The 19079-nt window shown below is 47.6% G+C and overlaps 1 long non-coding RNA gene across 1 annotated transcript in view; it reads right to left on the bottom strand.

The window, feature by feature from the left end:
* LOC132001498 (uncharacterized) overlaps window positions 1-19079 on the bottom strand; it is a 21679-nt gene that overhangs the window by 2016 nt on the left and 584 nt on the right. The gene's annotated exons all lie outside the window — the stretch shown is intronic.

The following is a 19079-nucleotide window of genomic DNA, read 5'->3' as shown; positions in this document are numbered from 1 at the left end:
CAGTGGGTTAAGCCTCTCCCTTCAGCTCAGGTCATGATCTCAGGGTCTTGGGATCGAGCCCCACATCGGCCCCTCTGCTCAGCAGGGAGCCTGCTTCCCCCTCTCTCTCTGCCTGCCTCTCTGCCTACTTGGGATTTCTCTCTTTCTGTCAAATAAATAAATAAAATCTTAAAAAAAAAAAAAGAAGAAGAAGAAGAAGAAAGGAAGTGAATTAGTGGGCAGAATAAAGTGAAGCAAAGCTGGGTGCTAGTTGGGTTGTTGAGTTAGTGTTGAGATGTGAAAGTTAAAGTCCACGCACTCCCACTGCTGGTGGTCCTAAAGTATTAAGAGAGACCACAGACTCAGAATTAGTAAGAACGTGGTTTATTAAAAATGCACTGCTAGAAAGAAGGAGGAACATGCCCGCCAACCAGACACTGAGGACAGCCTCCTCGTTTCTGAACACATCACTAAAACGGAGTTTAGCAAGGTCACAGGATACAAAGCCAACATTCTAAATTCAGTCAGATTTCTTTCTTTCTTTCTTTTTATTTTATTTATTGGGGCACCCGGGGGACTCAGTTGGTGAAGCATCTGCCTTCCACTCAGGTCATGATCCCGGGGTCCTGGGATTGAGCGCCTTGTTGCACTCTCTCCTCAGGGGGAGCCTGCTTCTCCCTCTGCTGGCTACTCCCCCTGCTCCTGCTAGCTCTCTTGCTCTCTCTTTCTGTCAAATAAATAAATAAAATCTTTTTAAAAAGAGAGAGAGATTTCATTTCTTTATTTGAGAGAGAGTGAGAGCCAGAGAGATCACAGAGGGTGAGGGAGAAGCAGACCTGCCATTGGGCAGAGAGCCTGATGCAGGGCTCCATCCCAGGACCCTGAGATCATGACCTGAGCCAAAGGCAGACACTTAGCCAACTGAGCCACCCAGGCTTCCTCCATCAGATTTTTATATAGTAGCAATAAACAACTAAAAACTGAAATTTTAGAAACATCTATTGAAGTTGCTTCAAGGGGAGCCCAGCTTGCCCAGACAGTGGAATGTGCAACTCTTGCTCTCTTGGGCTTCCAGCCCCACATTGGGTGTAGAGATTAGTCCAAATAAAATCTTTAAAAAAAAATAGAAATAAAAAAATAAAATTGCATCAGAAAATCGAATAGTATTACATTTAACAGAATAGATGCAAGATGTGTGTATTAGTTATCTATTGCTGTGTAACAAATGATCCCAAACTTAGTGGTTTAAAACAACAGACATTTGTTGTTTTATTTCAGTTTCCATTTCAGTTTCCACAGATTAGGAAATCAGGAGCACTTTAGCTGGATGGCTCTGGCTCTGGCTCTGAGTCTCTCGTAGGCTGTACCCCAGATGTTGGACAAAGCTGCTTCATCTGAAGCTTGCTGTGGCTGTCATCAGGTGGAACCCTCCATAGGACTGCTTACAACATAAGCTGGCTTCTCCCAGAGTGAATGATCTAAGAAAGAACAGCCCTACAGGAAAGCCACACTATTTTTTTTTATGACCTGATCTCCACTGTCCCACACTGTGACTTCTGCCTTATTCTCTCATTAGAACAAGTCCAGTCACTAAGCCCAGCTCACACTCGAGGGGAGGCGAATTAGTTTCCACCTTTGGAAAAGGAGGTGTATTAAATAATTTCTGAATGTTTATTTAGTTAGTTAGTTAAGATTCTGTTTATTTATTTGACAGAGAGAAACACAGCAAGAGAGGGAACCCAGGCAGGGGGAGGGGGAGAGCGAGAAGCAGGCATCCCGTCCAGCAAGGAGCCCGATGCAATGCAGGGCTTGATCCTAGGACCCTGAGATCATGACCCGAGCTGAAGGCAGATGCTTAACAACTGAGCTACCCAGGCGCCTCCATGAATGTATTTTTTAAAACCACCACAGCCAGTATGCTGAAACAACAAAACACTGCTGATTAAAATTTTTAAATGCAAAGATAAAGTGTGTTTGTGCATGAAAAGACTTGATACTAAATCGATCTTGGACTGATCTATAGATTCAGGACAATCTCAGTCAAAACTAGCAGGATGTCTCTGTAGACATTAACAAGCTGGGCACCTGAGTGGCTCGTTTGGTTCAGCATCTTAGTGGTCTCAGTGTTTCTTAACCTGGGACAGTTTTCTCCAGGAAATGTTTGGCAATGTCTGGAGACATTTTTGGTTGTCACAACTGGAGAGGCTGATGCTTTTGAATTAGTGGGTAAAGGGCAGGAATCTGCTCAATATTCTGCAATACACAGGACAGAAAAATTAATACAAAAAATTTTCTGGCCCCAAATAACAATAGTACTGGGATCAAGACCCGCATCCAGCTCCCTGCTCAGCGGGGAGCCTGCTTCTCCCTCTCCCACTCCCCCTGCTTATGTTGCTTCTCTCACTGTGTCTTTCTCTGTCAAATTAAAACAAAAGAAAGAAAGAAAGAAAGAAAGACCAATCCTGAGCTAAGCAAAGATTTCTTTTTATTTTTTTTTAAAAGATTTTATTTATTTATTTGACAGACAGAGATCACAAGTAGCCAGAGATACAGGCAGAGAGAGAGGAAGGGAAGCAGGTTCCCTGCTGAGCAGAGAGCCCGATGTGGGGCTCTATCCCAGGATCCTGGGATCATGACCTGAGCCAAAGGCAGAGGCTTTAACCCACTGAGCCACCCAGGTGCCCCTAAGCAAAGATTTCTTAGATAGGACACAAAAGTCAGAAACCATAAAAGGAAAAAAAAAAAAAACAACCCTGATAAATTAGATTTTAAAAATGAAAAACTTATGCTCTTTAAAAGAGCAGAATCATCATTAAAGGGGAACCTGGGTGGCTTAGGTTAGGTGTCCAACTCTTCATCTCAGCTCAGGTTTTTTTGTTTTGTTTTGTTTTAAGAGTTTATATCATGTGTGAGAGAGAGAGAGATCATGAGCAGGGAGGAGGGGTAGAGAGAAGCCAACTCGCGGTTGAGCAAGGAGGCCCGCTGAAGGACTCGATCCCAGAACCTTGAGATCATGACCCAGGACCCTGGGATCATGACCTGAGCCGAAGACACTTAACCAACTGAGCCACCCAGGGTCCCCACTCTCGGCTCAGGTCTTGATCTCACGATTGTGAGTTCAAGCCCCACCTGCAGATAGGTGAAAGCATTTGCAAAACATGTATCAGATAAAGGACTTCCAGCCAGAATTTATAGAGTTCTGACAACTCAAAGTAGGAAGGCAACCAGTTTTTTTTTTTTTTTTTTTAAAGATCTTTATTTATTTACTTGACAGACAGAGATCACAAGTAGGCAGAGAGAGAGGGGGAAGCAGGCTCCCTGCCGAGCAGAGAGCCCGATGCAGGGCTCGATCCCAGGACCCTGGGATCATGACCTGAGCTGAAGGCAAAGGTTTTAACCCACTGAGCCACCCAGGTACCTTGGTGACCACTTATTTTAATGGAAAAAGAGTTGATCAGACACTTCATCAAAGAAGATACACAAATGGCCAATAAGCACACAAAAAGAAACTCAACATCATTAGTCATTTAAGAAACATAAACTTAAATCACAATGAAATGCCACTACACATCCATAAGAATGACTAAAAATAAAAAATGGCAAGAATGTGGACAGCTAGAACTCCCCTACTCGGCTGGTGGGAATGTGAAATGGTGCAACTTTGGAAAACAGTTCGGCAATGTCTTGTAAAGATAAATATACACTTACATTACATCCATGCCATTCCTTTCTTCGGTATTTACCCAAGGGATGTTTACCGAGAGATATTTACCCAAAGAGTTAATAAATGAATGTTCGTAGCAACTTGATTCTCAATGGCCAAAAGCAGAAAAGAACCCAAATGCCAATTAACTGGTAAGTGGGTTAACAGTTGTGTCTATACACATAACAGAATTTACTCATCAATAAAGAGAAACAAACGGGGCACCTGGGTGGCTCAGTGGGTTAAGCCGCTGCCTTCGGCTCAGGTCATGATCTCTGGGTCCTGGGATTGAGTCCCGAGTCGGGCTCTCTGCTCAGCGGGGAGCCTGTTTCCTCCTCTCTCTCTCTCTCTTTCTCTGCCTGCCTCTCTGCCTACTTGTGATCTCTCTCTGTCAAATAAATAAATAAAATCTTAAAAAAAAAAAAAAAAAGAGAGAGAAACAAGCCACTACAGTTGTGATATATATATATATAAGAAAATGGATAAATTTAAAAATCATTATGCTGGATGAAAGAACCCAGACATAAAACAATTCATATTATATGATTCCGTTTATAAGAAACTCCAGGAAATTCAAAATTACAGTGACAGAAAGCAGATCAGTAGTTGCCAGAGGCTAGGAGTTGGGGGAGAGGACTGACTTCAAAGGGGCACAGGGAAATTTGGGGGTGATAGAAATGCACTATATCTCCATATATCAAGGAATAGATATATGTTTATCTCTATATATAGGAATTACACAACTGTATACATTTGTCAAGATTCATATTTTACACTTGAAACTGGAGAATTTCATTGTGTGTAAATGATGCCTAAATAAAACCTATTAAAAAAAAAAAATACTGGCTTCTTTTTATACATAAGGCCACCTCCCAGATTGGTCTTGTGGTCAGCAGTGGGGGAGGGGCCCCACAGCTCCGGAGTAGGAAAAATGAGACCTAGGGAAATTTAGCCAGGAAGGGGAAAGGCACTTAGCACTTTCCTTAGCAAAACTTTTAAATTCGAAAGAAGTTCTAATACCATACGTTTGAATGAGTTTACTCTTTTGTCCGGTATAATATATATGAGTTACAGGATTTGTCCAGTGGAGATTGTTATTAAAGATCTATAAAAGAATCACAGTTTGTCCAGTGAACAAATCATTTCGGGACCTCTTTGTTAGTCGAGATTACTGACCTTCAGACCCCCCTGACATGAAGTCCCGCTGATTAGATAGGGACCACCCTCATCATTAGGGGCCTTCCCATATGTGGGCCTCCCCAAGGCTCCGGGCTGTAGGGTCTTTGTAAGAATGTCCTTGGCATTTCACTTAGTGCTAGTTGCACCATACACATTCTCATACTAATGTCCCTTCATCCTTTGTTTCTTGCCCCTGAAAGCTCTTTACCAGAAAAGGATCAGAGTCGTAGTTTATAGCTAAGGATTAGGTTGATTAAATTTAGGATTATGGGCATGGAAAGCCTAATTCACACTGCTCCTCCCAAGTGTGTCTACCACATAGGGAGTGGTGAGTATAAGTATTCAAATCAATGAATGAATGAAAACTGATTGAAATGGAAGGAAGCTGTTAGTTGGCTTCAGGTGGCTCAGATAACATCATGAAGGACAGAGAAGGGGTTGCTCTTTCTCTCTCTCTCTGTCCTGACCTCTACAGTGTCATTTGAAGGCTTCCCACCACTCACCACCTACCTCTGTTCTGCTAAAAGCCTCCTTGTGCTCCCCTGTGCTGTCCCATAAAGGGGAGTCTCCCTGGTTGCACCATGGAGAAGAAAAGCCACTTCTTCTCAAGAATGCCAGAAGAAGTCTCCTTGCTTTCCACTGGCTTGGATTTGGTTTGGGGCCCAGCTCGAACCTTGACTGTGGCTATATGGACTGGCTAAAACCAATCAGAACCTATTCTTGGTGCTGGGGAGTGAGCTGCTTTCTGCAGTCATCAGGGGAATGGGTGTTTGGCAGTCAAAAATAACAACTGTCACAAGGATGTCAGGGTCTGGATTAGAGCTCCCAAAAGACTCCAGTGTAGACTGAGCAGTGAAAAGGCTGAGTTGTGTTTCTTTTAGATCACGATAGGGAGGAAAAAGCATAACACTTTGCGCCCTGTGTTCTGCTTTTCAGGACTTTGCCTGAAAACAAAAAAGCCACCTACCTAAAAGCTGTTCTTCATGTAGAAGAGTGTAAAACCTCTTAAACATGTAGGGTTGGGGGAGAGGGAACAAATTTTTATGTATGTTACTGAGTTACGGTAGTAAAAATACTGTCTTTATATGGATAAAAATATGGAAAAATAAATATCACCAGGTGTGCTAGGCTATTTAATGACATACAGGGATTGTTGGAAAGCAATTTAACGGCTTCAGTTTTCCACATATATCATCACAGTGTTTGCCTAATCATAAGAATACAGCACAACAGGGGCGCCTGGGTGGCTCAGTCAGTTAAGCGTCTGCCTTTGGCTCAAGTCATGATTCCAGGGTCCAGGGATTCAGCCCGGCATCTGGCTCCCTGCTCAGCAGGGAGTCTGCTTCTCCTTCTTCCTCTGCCTCTCCCTCTGCCTCTTGCCCTGCTCATGCTTGTGCTCTTGCTCGCTCTCTCTCAAGTGAATAATAAAAAAATCTTTTAAAAAATGTAAAAAAAGAAAAAAAAAAGAACACATCAGAACAGAGTTTGGGTTAGGTAAGGGATGAATGCTGGGGCTGGGGTGCAGATGACCTTTCCCTGAGAGAAATGGTTTGGTCTCTGCAAGCTTCGGTTTCCCCAGATGTAGGACAGAGGCAATAGCGACAGTGACACCTCACAAGCGGTCGTGAGGGTTGAATGAACACTCTGTCTATCCCATGTAGAGCACACAGTAGTTGGTACCCACTAACCTCTCTCGGTATACCCTCGCGGTTAGGAGGAGGACAGGGGAGGGATGCCTTGTAAAGCTAGGACTAGCTGTGACTGCACATAACTGGCATCAGATTTGCAAAGCGGCTTTATTGAGGTAAAATTGACATGCAATAAACAACACATGTTTCAATTATACAATCGGACAAGTTTTGAGGATGTATCCACCCTTGCAACCATCACCACCACCAAGATAAGTCCCCTATCTACCACCCCCAAATGGTCCTATTCCCCTTGGAATCCCCCCTCTCATCCCTCCACCCTGCTCCCTCCAGATAACCATGGGTCTGCTTTCTGCCAACACAGATTAGCTTGCATTTCCTAGAATTTCATGTAAATGGAATCATAGACATTATATACTCGCTCGCTCTCTTTTCTGGCTTCTTCCATTCGACTTGTTTTGAGATCTTCCATGTTGGTGTTGTACTAATAGCTAGTTCGTGCTTTTTTATTGCTGAGTTGTACCCCATTATATGGCTATCTCACAATTACTTTCTCCAGTCCCCTGTCGGTGAACAAGTGGGCTGGTGCCAGTCTTTGGCCATGACCCAGAGTTGTTATGGGCTTTTAGTCTTTGGGTGGACATATGCTTTCGTACATCTTCTGTAAATAGCTACCAGTATGATTGCTGGATTGTAAAGTAAAAATAAATAAATAAATAAATATATATATATATCTATATATATATATATATATAGATATATATATATAATCTTTACAAGAAACTTCCTGGCAGTATGTGCCATTCCAGGTGTGCCCCTTTGCAGGTGGAGCCATTCCAGAGTTCAACCTCACAGGACCTCGGAGCCACGGGCAGGACAAACCCACTGCGGACTTCGGGTCCCCAGCTCAGCAGCAGGTGGTAATTAGAGTTAAGATGAGGAGGAATCCGAGGGGCACCTCATCTGAAGGGGGGGGCCAAGCATGAGCAAGAAAATAGCCCCAGGTGTGCCTATAACCCATCTTGCCAGGTAGCCATAAAATTGAGGTGGTTCGTGACAGAAAGTTTCAAGAGCCCGGAGTCCTCTGCTCTTTGCCATGTAGCCTCTCCCTTCAGAATCAGGGCCCCGTGTGACACCCTGCCTGGCTCATGCAAACGCTGTCCCAGGGCTGGACCTTGCCACGCCCACTGGAGTCCTGCTGCAGACCCGCCAAGTCTCTAGACACAAACCGGGTTGCATCTGTCGACCTTGAGACTATGGAAGCCCAGAGCCCAGGGGTTCCAGGAGCTCAGCCTGTCTTCAACCTCAAGCTCTGGACACACCCAGCTGCCGTGAGCGGGCCGGCTCTGCAGCCTGTCTGTCCCACACTCCCCTCCTTTCTTATGCCCCCCTCCTTTCTTATTGAGCCACCCATCTGTCCCCACCCTGGTTCAGTCTTGGTTTCTCTCACTTGAGCTATATATCTGGTCCTCTTCTGGCTGCTCTGCCTGGCCTCCCTTTCTCCAGCCCATTCCCTCAATCCATCTTCCACACATCATCATTCTAAGATGCAAATCTTTTCTTTTTAAAGATTATTTACTTATTTGACAGAGAGATCACAAGTAGGCAGAGAGGCAGGCAGAGAGAGGAGGAAGGGAAGCAGGCTCCCCGCTGCGCAGAGAGCCCAATGAGGGGCTCCATCCCAGGACCTGAGCCAAAGGCAGAGGCTTTAACCCACTGAGCCACCCAGGCACCCCTAAGATGCAAATCTGACGAGGCCCCTCCTCTGCTTCCCATTGCCTATAGTGGAAAGCTCTAGTTCCTTAGCCTAGCATTCAAGGCCCTCCATGGACTGCGTCTCTGACCTTTCCGGCCTCCACTCCCTCCATCCCTTGAACCTTCCCTGGGTTCTAACCACCTTTATACCTGCTGTTCCCACTGCTTGGTACACTGTTTTTAAGTCCCTATTCCTTCATTAAGAATCAGCCCTCCCTTGGTTCCTTCCTCGGTTTCTGGCACCCTGTGCAAAACTTCACAGTGACAGGGTGCCTGGCTGGCTCAGTAAGAGCATGCGACTCCTGATCTCAGGTTTGTGAGTTCAAGCCCCAACCTTGGAGACAAAGATTACTTAAAACAAACAAACAAAACCCCTTCCTGATGGCAACAGCCACACTGTGTTAGAGTTGTTCCATTGTGTTTGTTGGCCCACCCAGCTGGGGGTTCCACATGCCTATAGCTCCATCTTTAGTAGCCAGCACGTGGTACCTATATGTCGAATGAAAGAGGGAAGAAATGAATGAATGGCAGAGTGAGTGAGTGGGACAGTGACCTGGCAGCACCCACGGTGGTGATGGTGTAGGTGGGTTGGAGCAGGCAAAGGATGGAGGTGAACCAAAAGAACAAAAGGAAGACACGAAGAGACGGCTCCAAGGGGGAGGGGAAGAAGTCTCCACAACGATGATGTTCCAACCCTATCTCTCTGCATGGGTCCATCCTGCAACCGGGCTGTGTGCTCTGAAATCCCCCAGAATCCCTGTCATTTCCTCATGTTTGTTATTTCTGCTACCCCTATGAGGAAATGCTCCTTGACCTCGCCCTTGAGAAGAGTTGCTCAGGCCTAAGGCTGTTGGCTTCTTTGCAAGCTGGGAGGTGAGGAGGGGACAGCACCATTCACCCCTCCTCTGGGCTCCAGGACCCTCCTGGCAGGGGTCCCGTGGGGAGGGCCTGAGAGCTGAGCAAGCAAGGCCTGAGCCATATGGGAGAGGAGGTTGGGCCTGTGGACAGGGGGAACCAGAAAGCCATGGGGTCTGGAGGCTGGGCCACTGGGCCATGCTGCTGTCTCTGTCTGAGCACACCCCCCACCCCCACCCACACCCCAGGTGGGTTTCCTGTCCTAGTTCTCTTGTACTTAGCTACATTCCTGATGACAAAGCACTCACTCCATGCTCAGCCAGGAAAGGGAAGCAGGACTGATGGAAAGTTTTTTGCGGGGTATGAAGTATCTGCCTCATTCGGTCTTCACCACTGTAACTTCAGGACCCGATACCATGCCTGGCACATGGTGAGGGAGCTCAAAACTCTGTCTGATGAATGGATGGATGGATGGATGGATGGTTGGATGGAAAATTGTCTTGCCTGGGACCAGAAGGCTGTAGGGGAGTAGCATCTCTATTGTCCATCCCTGGTGGCAAATGTGGCCAGGAGAGTGTGGGACTCCCTTGGAAAGGGGTAAGAGGCTGGGGGTCTGAGTCGGGGGTCTCTTATGCTACCTCCCCACCTTCTCAAGCTCTCTGCTCCAATCTTAAGAGTTCTGGGATTGAAATCTCAATGAGGCCTATCCCTGCTTGGAGACACCCCTTCCCCACGCAGAGGTCCACATACCTGGCTAGGCATCAGAACTTCAGGGCTGTGTTTCAGGAGAGGTTGAACCACAATGATTCCTGGGTTCCACCTGAGATCCACTGCTCAGAATATTGCTGGATGGGACCACAAATTCTGTGTTTTTTAAAGTATCCTGAGTGATTCTGCCATGTAGACAGGCATAGGAGTTCCCCCACCTACCGGATCAAGTTTAAACCCCCAAGTAAGGCATTCGGAGCCCTTTGCCATTGGGACCCAGTGCCCACGTGTACCCTCATACCTTGCCCTTCACCCCAAACACGTAGCCCAGTGAAACGGCGCCATGGTCCCCAGTCCTGTTCAGGCTCTCTCGCCACCTGAGCCTTCACTCAAACTCATCTGTCTTACCGGCCCCCCTCCGCTACCTGGAGAACTTCCATACATTCTCTGAAGCCCAGAAAATGCCACTGCCTTCCCCAGGAAGCCTTTCACACCCTTCTTCTATCCAGCCAGGCAAAACTTCAATCTCCTTCCTGTGAATTTCACAGTCCCTGCCACTACCTAGACCATAGCACCTGTCACCCTGCTTAGTCATTATCTGATAATGTTTGCACCAGCACTCTTGTTAAATCCTCCCAGACACCCTCTGAGGTAAAGGATGACAATGACAGTGGGGGTAGCAAAGTCCAATTATGCAAAAAGCCTGCTGGAAGCCCTCAGCACGTGCTGCTAGGCCCTTAAATCCTCACAAGAGCCTGGTGAGGTAAGTACTGTTATTACCAGGCCCATAATACAGATGAGGACACCAAAGCCCAGAGAGCCAAGCACCCTTGCCCTGGGCCACACTGGATGTGGTAGAGCTGGGATCTAACCCAGGCAGTGCTCCACATACCACAGTCTAACCCACCACACATCGGCCCGTTTACACTTAAGGCTCAGGGAAGTATTTGCCCAAACTCACCATTCTCGTAAGCAGCCCAGACATTCTTTGCACCTAGGAGCCCCTGATTCCCGAACTCCACGCTCCCACATGGCCCCTTTTTGGTAAGTAATTGCAAGCCAAGCCCCATTCCAGGCTCTCTTCCTCACCCCGGGACCCTCCCCCCATCCCCCAAGGACCTGGCCTGCCCTCTCGGCTCACTCCTGTTTATCCTGCCCCACCTCAAGTTCTGAGTTCCATGGAAGGAACGCCCAACCCTTGCTGAGGCCACATCAGCTGGCAGGCTGAAGTCTGACATTGCTGGCAACTTCTCCTCCATGACATTCCCGTGCAGCATTCTGGGTCGAGCAGTCTGGGACAGTGGAGGAAGCAAGCCTCCTCCTCCTCTCCCTCGACCTCAGTTTCTCCATACAGTGGTCTTGGTCTGGTTGTCTTCCAGGGCTGAGAAGAGGCTCTGGTGATCACAGGACAAGGGGCTTGTCAGTGCTGGTGGGCCAGCCCTGAGTACCTCACTCCTGGGCCTGGTTAGGAGGGCCGGATCCCCAGTCAACCTGCAACCCTACACTGCCGCCCTGGCAGGTTACCTACCTTCCCTGTGCCCCAGCACCCCATTCAGCAAATGGGATCCCATGAGGACCTTTGCACACAAGCACTGTGGGAATGGACTGCGAAAAGGCACAGGGTACATATAAAGGGCACCTAGACCAGGGCAATACCGCCAGACATAAACAGTAGTAATTCCTAAGAGCCCTGCCTCCTTCTGAGGGGCGAACAGACCAAAGCAGAATCACAGCTAGGAAGTCAGTCACCTTTGTAGACAAAAAAAGTGGTAACGTACATGCAGCGGTAAACTTGGCTTTCTAAGGTGGGTCCCCAGCCCAGCCATCCCATGCACTGAGAATGCTCGATGTCTGCAGGGCTTCAAAGTCGTACTGGGCTAGCAGATGACCTTCACGACGTGCCAGAGCTCTTTCGCATGTGCTTTTCTCACCCAATTCTTTACAGAGCCTGTAAAAGGAGATTCCTTGGGCTTTGGTTCCAGGCTGGCCTGAACTCATGTTTCCAGTTCTGCTACTTATGAGCTGCGTGATCTTGGGCAAGTTACTTCCCTCCTCTGGGCCTCACTTTGCCTCATCTGTAAAGTGGGAACGTTAGTCCCTACCTTTGAGGATCCCGTGAGAGTTACAGGTATCAGGCATAGAGAAGGTACGTAATCCTTAAAGCTCTATAACCCCCTTGTTCTAGATGAAGAAACTGAGGTTCAGAAAGCTTCCACTGCCTGCTCCACAACCAGAAGGGAGCAGGCTAACTCTAGCTCACGACCCCTGCTACCACACAGGAGGGTGTCTCCCAGTTCACAAGTTTAGAGGTCATGAGGTCATGAGGGATGGCTCTGGCTGTTCAAGGTCAAGGACATGGGGTCCCGCTTTACAGGCTTCTTATAACTCTCATTTGTCAGAGTGGACCAGGTCCAGACCTAATCATCGGGCCCTCCAGAGTGGGTCAGAGGGAAAAGGACAGACCCAAGATGGCTGTGGCAGGCGTGGCAAGTGTGACAGGTGAGGCCGTGCGCCCTGTGACTACTGGAAGACCCACAGACACTGGGCCAGAAAGCAGAGCCCTTGCCCCAACCGACTGCACCGTGAGGACACATTGACCTCATCTCTACCGTTAACACTGTTCCTTCTTAAGCCTCAGTCAGTGAACAGAACCACATTGCATCGCACTGGCTTTGTGTCTGCTGATTTTATTAGGGCCTCTTCTAGATAAAGCAAGTTGTAGTCAGCATGATTTGCATGGATACCAGCAGGCTTGATATGTTCTTTCCACACTGGGGTTTGTCCTCTTGGCACCCTGCTTATTGGCCCCAGCTCCAGTGCTGTAAGGAAGCCTGGACTCTGCTGCTGGAGACAGAGGAGCATGTGACACCTTGTGCTGAGGATGGCCCCCGCCAAGCATCTGGCTGAATGTCACAGCTTCACCACAGGGAGCAGAAGTGCCGAATCCACAAAATCGTGAGAAATAATACCTCATTGCTGTTGAAAGTCACTGACTAGGTTTGGAGTCGTTATTCCATTCCATGGCAATGGAGAGCTGAAACACCCCAGTGTTTTCATTTCCTAGATTTTCAGCGTGCATATAGACCATTAGAGCGGAAGCACCTGTGTCTGAGCGCCTAGTGCCCTGTGTGCCCCCCACCCTGAAGGCAGAGCCTCAGCCGTCCCCTGATGATTGAGCCTCTACTCCTGGCCACACATTGTGCAGCTTTCCCAAACACCATCACGTCCTAGATGCGTACTACTTATTGAACAAGCAAATAAATGCCTTAGCACACACTGCAGTCCCGTAACAGTTGTTTTATCATCACTCAACTGAAACTGATTCTTTAGAAAAAGAATCAGAAAGATGCAAATATTACAAAAGAGGGAAAAAAAAACCATGACCCCGAACTCTACTACCCATAATTTCAATTAACATTTAGCATGTATGTCTAGAGATTCGATTATATTACATATGTATCTTTACTTTGAAAATTGTTGTTGGGGCACCAGGGTGGCTCAGTCAGTTAAGTATCTGCCTTTGGCTCAGGTCATGATCTCAGGGTCCTGGGATCGAGCCCCAGGTCAGTCTCCCAGCTCGGTGGGGAGTTTGTATCTCCCTTTCCCTCTGCCTCTCCGCCTTGCTAATGCTCTCTCTGTCTCTGTATCTCTCTCAAATGATTTTTTTTTTTTTTAAATCTTAAGAAAACAAAACAAAACAGAAAGCTCTTTACATATTGATTTGGGACACTCCCCAAGATAAACCACACAGACCATCCTGGTGCCACCACCTCACTGAGTGTTGGTGGCTGAAGTTGGCTCAAATGCCTTTATGCTTGCAACCAAAAATTTGTCACAATTACTACTCTATGGGTTTGAGAAAGAACGGACTCTCCACCACAAGGCCAGGCCTCTGGGAGCCAGTAAAAAGAACAACCCAAGACAGAGGAATATTGCACCTTCCATAAGCAGAGGCTCTACTAGCCACCGTAAAAAAACGGGTACACAGGGGGCTCCCAGAGGGCTCAATCAGTTAAGCATCTGCCTTTGGCTCAGGTCATGATCTCAGGATCCTGAGATGAAGCCTTGCTTCTCCTTCTCCCTTTGCCCTTCCCTCTGCTTTGCACTCTCTCGCTCTCTCTTAAATAAATAACATCTTTAAACAAACAAAGCCAAACCAGGTATGCAGGATGGAATACGAGCTGCCTGAGGGGAGGGCCCCATAGCCCAGCAGTCAAGGTCCTCTCTCTATGCCATGGCCTCCACCTTCCAACCTCAGCAGCAAATATCTGTTGGCCACCTGCCTCATGCAGGGCACTGCGTCCAGGGCACAGATGTATACGGATGCATAGATGTCCATGTGTGACTTTGGACAAGTCATTTCCACCTCTCTGGGCCTCAGCCCTCTCATCTCTTAGTAGGCTGAAATGTACAATCTGAGTATCTTTCCATCTCTTAACCTATACATCTAAGCCAGTCCCGGTCCCAGGGCTCCAGGGAGGATACAAGCTCCAGAAGTGGCATTGGATTTTCCAAACGCCTTCATCCATTGTCTCCTGTGATCCTCCCAACAGCCCCGAGGCAGGGCTCTTAGGCCAATTTGAGGGATGTGGAAATGGGAGATGCGGAGAGATGAAGCAACCTGCCCAAGGTCACACAGCTGTTGAATGGATGAGCTGGAATTTCAATCCAGGTCTGAGCCAACCGCCCCGTGGAGAGAAGGAGCAAACAACCCTTGACTTTTATTAGCATGGTTAAAGATGAGAAAGTTTCTATGAGGTCCCTAGAGCAGTCAAATTCATAGAGACTGGAAGGAAAAAGGTGGTGGCCTCAGGCTGGGGGGTTCAATGGGTAAGGTGTTTCCCTTGGGAAAGATGAGCAATTCCAGAGATGGAGGGCGGTGATGGTTGCCCAACAGCACGAAAGGATGTAATGGCATGGAACCGTATGCTTACACATGGTTGGCAGGGTAAATTTTATGTTCTGTATATTTTACCACTTTTTTAAATGAGAAAAATGAGGTCTAGCAAGATCAATGGAGTAGGTGTAGAGCAGTTTGTGAGAGCTCTAGGGACAGATTGGGTTCAGTTCTCAGATCTGCCACTTGCTCACTTGCTTGACCTGAGGCAGCTTGCTCTGGAACAGTGCCTCAGTTGCCCTCCTTGTAAAACGGAGTAGCACCCGTATATCTGGGATTGGTTAGAAGAATGAAAGAAGAGAAGTCCATGCCAACCCCTTAGTCATGTGCCCGGCACACAGCAAACTGTCTATACACGTGACTTCTTCTAATGACGAGGCCTCTCAAACAGAGCCACAAGAGCCTTGCAAGACACCTGTTAAAGCCCCTTTGTTACAAAATGGAAGAGACCAAGGCTGAGACCGAGGCTTAGAAGGACTTAGAAAGGGACTTGCCTGAAGCCACCCAGCAGATCTGCAGCGGAGCCCAGCGAGCAGCAGAACCGCCACCCCTCTCTGAGCACAGAGATCTCCGTCTCCAGCCAGCCCACAAGACTTTTCCTTTCTTCAGAGCTGAACTGCCATGGATTTGGGATATTAATCTCAAGCCTGGAGGAGGAAGGGAGGGCTTCTCCGGGCTCCCAACTGGTTTTCACTCTCCCTCTTCTGAAGTGTGAGCCTGCTCTGGTATAACTGCTGTGAGTCAGCTGGCATTCCGTGACGAATGCGCGTGTGACTGCCAGGTGGCATCCAGGTGGGGGCTGGGGGAGGGGGTGAGCACCGTGTGATACCTGCTGGGTCATGCGGGCTGCTTGCTGCTTCTGGAACCAAGCAGCTGCACAGTGGTATCAGCAGTTAAGGGGTCCACGTTTCATACCTTTAATTTGCTACCAAATTCCTCCTTTGGTGTGACCTCCAGCAAGTGCCTTTAACTTCTGTGTGCCTCAGTTTCCTCAACCGCCCCATGGAAATGTGAATATAGTCTTACCCTCAGGACAAGGTGTGAGGAGTAAGGGAATGATATGTGAAAAGGTATTTTTTTTTTAAGATTTTATTTATTTGACAGAGAGAGAGAGAGATCACAAGTAGGTAGAGAAGCAGGCAGAGATAGGGAAAGCAGGCTCCCTGCTGAGCAAAGAGCCTGATGTGGGGCTCAATCCCAGGACCCTGGGATCAAGACCTGAGCCAAAGGCAGAGGCTTTAACCCACTGAGCCACCCAGGCACCCCTGTGAGAAGGTATTTTGCACACTCAAAAAGTTGTATCAGCATAAAGGACAGTGTTATTTCATTTCTCAGGAGAAATAAGGTTCTAAGAACAAAACAGAGCCCAGCCAAGCTATTTATTTGTTTTTTTCCCATCAGTCCTTAGACTTCTCAGGGTGGCTGAGACCCACCGGTCTCCTAGCTGATCCTATCTGAAAGTGCCAGATTAATTCCTCAGTGTCAGCCTTAATGGAGAGTCTACTGGGCACCAGGCCCAGGGTCAAGCCACTGAACCCTCTCCAGAGCCCCACAGTGTCAAGACTGTTCTGAGCTCCATTTTACAGAGAGAAAACCAAGGCTCAGAGAGAGAGAGCAACTTGTCAGAGACGGCATCACCAGCAGGATGGAGCTGGGCCATGAGGCCAACTTCTGACTAAACCCCACACTCTGTCTCCCTGTAGGCTTGAGGAAGAAAGCCCTGGGAGGGCTGCATCGGGTCTCCTCCTTCCAATTCCAGAGTCCTCCAGAAAACAGTACATGGAAACTGAAACAGGTCGATTCCTGCCACCCTGAAGTAAACCAGGCTTTGCGAATGGAAAACACAGGCAATATTTATCATACTTACCATTTTCAAGTATATATTACATGCCAGTCACCCGACAACCATGTTCTCACTTCCTGTTCTCAATAAATCTTTGAAGTAAGTACTGAGTCTCTCATCATTTTGCGGTTGGGGAAATGGAGACTCAGAAAGCCCAAGTAATATGCCCAAAGACACAGAGCTAGCAGATCTGTCTCCAAGGCCTGTGTTCTTCTCACCCCATATCACTGTCAGACCTCTCATTCATTCGTCCTTTGCTCCGTTTCTTTATTAAACAGAGCCTCTTCCTTGTGCTAAGTAACTAACGGGACAGAGGGAGGGCGGGAGTGCTTGAGCCCCTGCCTGGGAAGAGGTCATTACCTGGGGAAAGATAAGGCTCAAATAAATTGTAATCTAAGTGATCGGAGCCAGACCCAGGTCCAGTGCCCGTGCTGGTGCTCGGCCAGGTAAAGCGGTGCTTCTTAGAGTTTTAGTTTTTAATTTTTTTCATCAGAGGTGCTTGAATTGACACTCACTACCTGTTCACTCTCTCACTACCTACTCGATCTTGGCCAAATGACTTCACTTCCTCAAATCTCTGTCGACTCTTTCAGAAAAAGGGAGAGGGGGCGCCTGGGTGGCTCAGTGCGTTAAGCAGCTCAGGTCATAATCTCAGGTCCCAGGATAGAGCCCCACATTGGGCTCCTTGCTCAGCAGGGAGTCTAATTCTCACTCTCCCTCTGCCTCTGCCCTCATGCCCGCTCTCTCTCTGAAATAAATAAATAAATAAAATCCAAAAAAAGAAAATAGGAGAGAAAAACATTCATCTCATCAAGTTCTTGTGGGCATTAACTGGGATGATACTGTATCCATTCATTCAACAAATATGTACTGAGTCCCGGTTTATGCCAGGTACTGTTTTGGTGTTGCAGATGCTAGAGGAAGTAGATGGCAGACATTCCCTTGGAACCATGGAAAGATCAGTTTTTTAAGTTAAAAAAAAAAAAAAAGTTAATGGAGGCATACATAATATGCATACAGAAAAGTGTAAAAAGTTGAGGTGTACAGCTTGATGAATTGTCACAAGCTGAACACACCTGTGTAACCAACACCGTGATTACAAAATGTTACCAGCAGTGTCAGGACTAGGATATGGTTAAGTGAGGCACCCACCTCCACAGTAAAATTTAAGGAGGTGTTGAAAGCACAGTCATCACGATAAACAATGCTTCAATGTGATAGCTTTTTTTTGTCGTTTTAAGGATTTTTATTTATTTATTTATTTATTTATTTGACAGAGAGATACACAGCGAGAGAGGGAACATAAGCAAGGGGAGTGGGAGAAGGAGAAGCAGGATCCCCGCAGAGCAAAGAGCCCAATGCGGGGCTCGATCCCAAGACCCTGGGATCATGACCTGAGCTGAAGGCAACCGCCCAATGACTGAGCCACCCAGGCACCCCAATGTGATAGCTTTTAAAAATCAAAATTCATGCCAAAAAATCCATGATGACAAAATATCAAAATTTTAAATAAGACAGGATTAGTAATAGTGTCGTGTTGAGTCATATGGAAAGCTCAGGGCAAAAGGAGAACATCGGTAAAGTTGACCCTGGCTTACCTTTGTCCCAGCCCTGATATCAACTCCCCTCACAGTCACTGCCTCCCCTGCAAGGGTAACTATTGTCCAGACTTCTAATCCCAGAGGTAAGTTTTGCCTGTTTTTGAACTTTGGACGCATGAAATCACGCTCTTTTGCATGTGGCTTCTTTCACTCCACATTACGTCTGTGAGACATAACCATGTTGAAGCATGCCCAGGAAAAATGTTTAAACAAGGGAAGGAGGTGGTGGCTGAGTGTTTTAGAGACCAGTGTGGCGGCAGGTGGGAGCATGGATACACAGGGGTTCTAGACCCTGCTGGCTCTGGGCCTGTGGGGATGCGGAGGAGAGCGTGAATTCCAGTGATATTTTGTAAGGATAGAGGTCACAGGACTGACAGGCTATTGGGGATGAGGGAGAGAGAGGAGGCAAGGAAGATGCTCCATCTCTGGCTTGCCCAGTTTGGTGGACAGAGGAGCCATCTCTAGAATGGGCACTGGGAGGGAGGGAAAGAGGAGTCTAGATTTAAACAACGTGAGTGCCAGGTACCTGTGGGACATTCCAAGGGCTGTCCTGGAGCGAGCTGTCCAGATAAGCCTAGCCCTCAGGAGAGGATGCTGGAGCGATATGTTCCCCCTGCCTACACCCCAACAACCCCCCCCCCCCCCACCCCAAGCATCAGCGAGCAGGCGGCAGCCTTGATGAGAAGCTGTGCAGAGGCCTGGGGAAGGGCACAGCAAGGGTAAAGAAGGCAACTGAAAAGTTCTTTGAGAGCAGCTGCTTTGAACAGGTGTGCAAATCAGAATGAAAATATTAAACACCCAAAACTGTCCTGGTTGGTCCATCAGGCCTTCCTAGAGTCCAGCCCCGCGTTTACCTGCAGCCTGGGAGGATTTGAGTTGCAAAACATCTCGAGGATTAGCGGACCGCGCC

The sequence above is a fragment of the Mustela nigripes genome, chromosome 14, assembly GCF_022355385.1.
Source record: "Mustela nigripes isolate SB6536 chromosome 14, MUSNIG.SB6536, whole genome shotgun sequence".
NCBI classification, from domain to species: Eukaryota; Metazoa; Chordata; class Mammalia; order Carnivora; family Mustelidae; genus Mustela; species Mustela nigripes.
The sequence above is the reverse complement of the archived record's forward strand: the minus strand, read 5'-3'. Positions and strand labels throughout refer to the sequence as shown.